Raw genomic sequence first — 6045 nt, 5'->3', positions numbered from 1 at the left:
TTTGCTCCGATCTGGCCAGCTCTGCTCCGCTTCCAGCTCCTGTTCCTCACCTGTCAGTTCCTCCTGCAACTCTCTCGGTGTTCCCTTCGGTCTCAACTGATGAACTGTCTAAAATACTGCGCTCGTCGAAGCCTTCCACTTGTTCCTGTGATCCGATTCCCTCTCGCGTCTTTATTAATCTTATCCCCGCTATCCTCCCGTCCTTGCTTCACATCATTAATTCTTCTCTGTCCTCTGGTCCATTTCCTTCTGCTTTTAAACATGCTACAGTCTCTCCCATTCTCAAAAAACCCACTCTTGATCGACTATCTCTGTCTAACTACCGACCTGTCTCTCTGTTGCCCCTTGTCTCAAAGATTCTGGAACATGTGGTCTACTCTCATTGTCTTGACTTTCTCTCTAGTAACTCTGCTCTGGATCCCTTTCAATCTGGATTCCGTCCTTTGCATTCCTCTGAAACAGCCCTTACCAAGATCACCAATGATCTTCTTACTGCCAAGTCTAAAGGCCATTATTCTGTTCTTATTCTTCTTGATCTAACTGCAGCCTTTGACACGGTTGATCACGATCTTCTCTTAGATTCCCTCCATGACCTTGGACTCTGTGGCTCTGTATATAACTGGTTCGCCTCCTATCTAGAGGGTCGCTCTTTCAGTGTGTTGGCTAATGGCAGCTCGTCTTCCTCCTTTCCCCTTTCAGTAGGGGTTCCGCAAGGCTTGGTGCTTGGCCCGTTGTTGTTTTCTTTATACATGCTGCCCTTGGGTAAGCTTATTCAATCTCATGGCCTCCAATATCACCTGTATGCCGATGATACACAATTATATCTCTCATCTCCGGAACTCTCTCCTGATGTTCACGATCGTATCTCGGCATGTCTTTCAGATATCTCAGCCTGGCTGCTTCATCGTCGTTTGAAACTTAATATGGCAAAAACTGAACTGCTTGTTTTTCCTCCTAAACCTTCTCCTCACCTCTCATTCTCTCTTACTGTCAACGATGTCACGCTCTCTCCGGTCAAGGAAGCTCGTAGTCTTGGCTTTATATTTGATTCCTCGCTCTCCTTTATTCCTCATATCGAGGCAGTAGCTAAATCCTGTCGTTTCTTCCTGTATAATATTGCCAGGATTCTACCATTTTTGTCTGTCTCTTCTGCCAAGACTCTCTTTCACGAACTGGTTATCTCTCGGTTGGACTACTGCAACCTTCTTCTCTCTGGCCTTCCTTCGTCTCACATCAGTCCGCTGGTCTCTGTCCACCACTCTGCCGCTAAGATCATCTTCTTGGCCCACCGCTCTGACCATGTCACTCCACTTCTGAAATCTCTTCATTGGCTCCCAATTCACTCCAGAATCCAATATAAACTTCTCCTGCTGACCTTCAAAGCTTTTCACGGTCTAGCTCCTGCCTATCTCTCCTCTCTGATCTCACACTATTCCCCCGCTCGTGCTCTCTGCTCCTCTGATGCCATGCTTCTCGCCTGCCCAAGGACCTCCACTTCCCTTACTCGGCTTCGTCCTTTTTCTTCTGCTGCCCCTTACGCCTGGAACGCTCTTCCAGAACACTTGAGAACTACAAACTCAATCACAGCTTTTAAAACTCAGCTAAAAACTTTTCTTTTCCCTATAGCTTTTAAATATTGAGTTTGTTCTGACTCTATAATGTTAGCTTCACCTTACCCGGTGCCTGTTTACACTTCCCTGTGCCTGTTTGCATTCTCTTTCCCTCCTTATTGTATACTACAACTTTATTAGATTGTAAGCCTATGCGGCAGGGTCTTGCTATTTACTGTGTATTATCTGTACAGCACCATGTACATTGATGGTGCTATATAAATAAATAAATAAATAATAATAATAATAATAATAATAATAATAATAATAATAATAATGGTGAGTTTGGTTGATATCGCTCGTTCAGTAGTGGCCGTTCCGGCCATCCCATTCTGTTCCGGGACGTTGTTTTGGGAGTTCCCCCTCTTCTCCCGACTCCATTTCCATGCAGGGCATGACAGCTCCAAACTATTTCTAAGTGTATGTCTTACACCTGGCTCCAGTTGGTGGATCTCAGAGTTCTAGTAAACACACACACACACAAAATAGATCCTGCAAACCTGAAGTCTGCCCACCCCTACTATAGGCTTTACAATTTAAGCTTCATATGAGAACACTTTTATAGCACTGTCCTTTGCATATCTGCTCAGAAGTCCCACTGTGTTTAAAGGGACTTACTCTCAGGAAGTTGTGCATAGGATTGCAGCCTTAGCCTTTGAAATGCTCAACCTGCAGTTCTCTGCATGCTAACTTTGAATGCAGTGGGTTTTAATCCTGAGTAAACATGCACAGGGGCAGGTTGCTGCTCTCTTTTGAATCCAAAATGGTGAGTGCTGTAAATGGCCTTTGTGTCACGTTGTTCTTATTTTACGTACTGCTGGCCCTGATCACTGAATACTCGAGGTTGACAGATAATGCATGTGTATTTTCAGTAAAATTCGGGGATGGAAGAGCATAAAGCATCTACAGAAAGCGTATCAGGTTATTATGGATCCACAGACACAAAAAAAGCCAAGCTTGCTATTTTCCGACTTCACGATATGCTGCATGGCTTCATTATGAAATGACTATGTATCTGTCCCCTGAGGCACCAGCTACTGCTTTTTTTGTCTGAGTAAAATCTAATTGCTTAAGGACAGAGTTCATTTGAGAAATATGAACCTGCAGTTTAGGCACCTGATACAAATGTAAGATAGTGGAAAAGTTAGCCTGGAGGGGTTCAAGTCTCATTAAAGAGCTTAAGACACTGGACATAAACTGCAGATACTTTCTCAGGCAAAATTAAACAACTGTATGGAAACAGTGCAATATGTGCACAAGCATCTGTAACCTCATTTTCCCTACCAGCAGCTCCTTGTAGAGATGCATGAGGGTGGATAAAGCCAGGTACCCAAAATAGCAAGCAATGTCTCCAGTCCCATGTTTCCTGAAAGGATGGAGGGGGGAAAGAAGTCCCCCATTCTAAGAAGTTGAAATGCTTCTCTAACTGGCAGTGAGTTTTAAGCTAAAAGATGCTATTTTTGTTATTTTGGTCCCACCCCCTTTTCCCTTCAGCCCCATCCACCATTGGAATGTGGTCCCCAAATGCTCCTCTAAAAATGAATTCAGCCCTCAAGCTGAAAGAGATTAAATATCTCTGGATTAGAGTCACTGACACCTGTCTCTGGCTACACAGTCTTGGACTGGGATGCAGTTGTAGTTTTCAAGTTCTATCAGCTACTGGTGTAAGGCAGAAAGCTCTTGCCCACACTGTCTTCTCTGGATGATTCATTTTAGATACTCTCTCTGTGGTCTCCCCAATCTCTCTTCTCCCAAATATTCAACTCTCTCTTCCTGGATCTTTTAACTAAACTCCTTCAGTCCCTTAATGCAGCTGCCTGGCCTCCAGGCAGGCATCCCACAGGGAGATACATCATCATCATCATCATCATCATCATCATCATCATCTCATTTCCTACTTGTTTTATCCAATTATTAATTAATGTCCCTAACAAATGGTTTGTTTTTGTTTATTTCACTATGGGGACTGTAGGGAGGAGAAGATTCCAGAGTTAAGAATACACATTTCTTTTTATCTATACTCCTGTCCCTTTTCAGAATATTTCTTGCTTTATAGTTCACTTCAGAACTTAAAGCAAAGTGGAGTGAAAAATATATTTGTGATTAATTGTGTTAGGAGTTGTTTCTGTCATTCCCCAGAAGACTTTTAAAAGAGATACCATGAACTCTTCAATTATATATCTAAGAGAAATTGTCAATAATAGTATAGGGATTTCCGTTATTACTTTATTGATCATACATTTCCCTTGCATTATCATTAACATAAAGAGCAATGCAAGTTAAACTGTGATCCAATGTATGTTTAGACAGAAAAAGTCCTACAACTCCCAACATGCCATGTAGGACTTTTTTCTGTCTAAACAAGCATAGGACGGTGCCCTTAAATACTTTGTCTTCATGTGCAACTTCATGATCTCATAAGAACAGTCCACAATGTTGGTGTGGCTATGACTTAATGGATAACATTATTGTCCTATTCAGATGATAAGCTCGTAAAATGAATATGTGGAGAAGAGGGGTGAGGATCATGCATGGCAGTCCTACAAATAACTTCCACATGTTTTTCCAGAACTCCTGAACAGAGCCTGCACAAAGAACACAGACCATGTATACACAGTCTGTGCATACAGTTTATATTCATGTAGGCACTGTTCAGAAGTTCTGAGAAGGACATAGGAAGAGCCATGATGGATCAGACCAAAGGTCTATCTAGTCCAGCATTCTGTTTCCACAGTGGTCAACCAGATGGCCATGGGGAGCCCACAAGCAGGACATGAATGCAACACCACCCTCCTGCTCACGGTCCTAGCAACTGGCATTCAGAGGCATACTACCTCTGATCCTGGAGGTTGCAGATTGCTATCGTGACTAGCAGCCATTGATAGCCTTGTCATCCATGGATGTGTCCAATTCCCCTTTAAAGCCTTCTGAGTTGGTGCCCATCTTGTAGTAATGAATTACATAGTTTAACTATGCTCTATGTGAAGAAGAGCTGATGAATGTGTGAAAGCCATGTCAGGGCCAGTTGAGCACAGTTCCTACTGCCTCTGTGTATTCATTCTAAGCACCATGTCATCTGAAGAGGGGTTTTCTCTAGGCTTTAGCCAATAACTAAAATGATGCTTTTTCAATGGGCATGGATAGATGTTTTCATAAATAAGCATGGATGTCTTTGATGATTGATGGCTACTAGTTACTGGACACACTCCACCTGCTGTAAGTGGGGACAGAGATAAACAGTTTGACTGTTGAAATGCAGCCAACAAAAAGGATTGGAGCTTTTGTACCTGGCTTGCAAAAAGCCACCTTGGGATGGACCGTAATGCTGTTGGGAGGCAATGGTCTTTTATAGACAAGCACTCCCTGTCAGCTCAAGCTCAGTTTATAGATTTGTGGTGACTTGTTCAGCCCCTTATTTATTTATTTATTTATTTAATTTTTATACCACCCAATAGCCGACGCTCTCTGGGTGGTTCACAAAAAATAAAACCATAATAAAACAACCAACAGGTTAAAAACACAAATACAAAATACAGTATAAAAGCATAACCAGGATAAAACCACACAGCAAAATTGATATAAGATTAAAATACAGAGTTAGAACAGTAAAATTTAAATTTAAGTTAAAATTAAGTGTTAAAATACTGAGAGAATAAAAAGGTCTTCAGCTGGTGACGAAAAGAGTACAGTGTAGGTGCCAGGCGGACCTCTCTGGGGAGCTCATTCCACAGCTGGGGTGCCACAGTGGAGAAAGCCCTCCTCCTAGATTGCTGACAAGTAAAAACCTGGAAACATTAGGTGTTATGGTATATTTATGGTCTAATGCATCCTAATGCCCTCCAGGTGTTTCATAGTTCAACTCCCATCAGCTCCAGCCAGCATGGCCATTAGTTGGGAATGCTAAAAATTGTTGTCCAAAACATCTGGAGGGCCCCTGGTTGGGGAAGACATCTGGAGACTAATTTTGTGTAATCAATGTGTCAGTGTGATTTACATTTTTAGAATTCAGGTATTGTCAAGTCTCTCTCCTGTTTATTTGACATTCTCTTCATTGCCACATCTGCTGTGGAGTAGATATGTTCCTGAAAGTGCACATTTACCTTAGCCAGCATTTAACTATAAATAATTCAGGGTGGCTTTCTCACAGCCAGTGCCTATGCATGTAACCTGAAGAAATCGACCTCACTGTATAATTCAGAGAGGGCTTTATATTCTTTCTTTTCAACCACCTTTAAAAATGGCTGGTTGCACAGTGAAGTGAATTCTGGATTTTAAAAATGCATGGTAACAACATACCCAATGCATTTTCGCGACATTTGTTAAATAAATTCAGGATTTTTTCAGCCAAGGAATTTAACAATGTCAAGTCCCAGACAAAAATCTGTATGAGTGAAGTTAAATACTTATGATTTCATATCATACTTAGGGTAACAAC

This window comes from Elgaria multicarinata, chromosome 5 (genome assembly GCF_023053635.1).
Source record: "Elgaria multicarinata webbii isolate HBS135686 ecotype San Diego chromosome 5, rElgMul1.1.pri, whole genome shotgun sequence".
In the NCBI taxonomy this organism is placed as follows: domain Eukaryota; kingdom Metazoa; phylum Chordata; class Lepidosauria; order Squamata; family Anguidae; genus Elgaria; species Elgaria multicarinata.
This window is presented reverse-complemented; position numbering follows the sequence as displayed.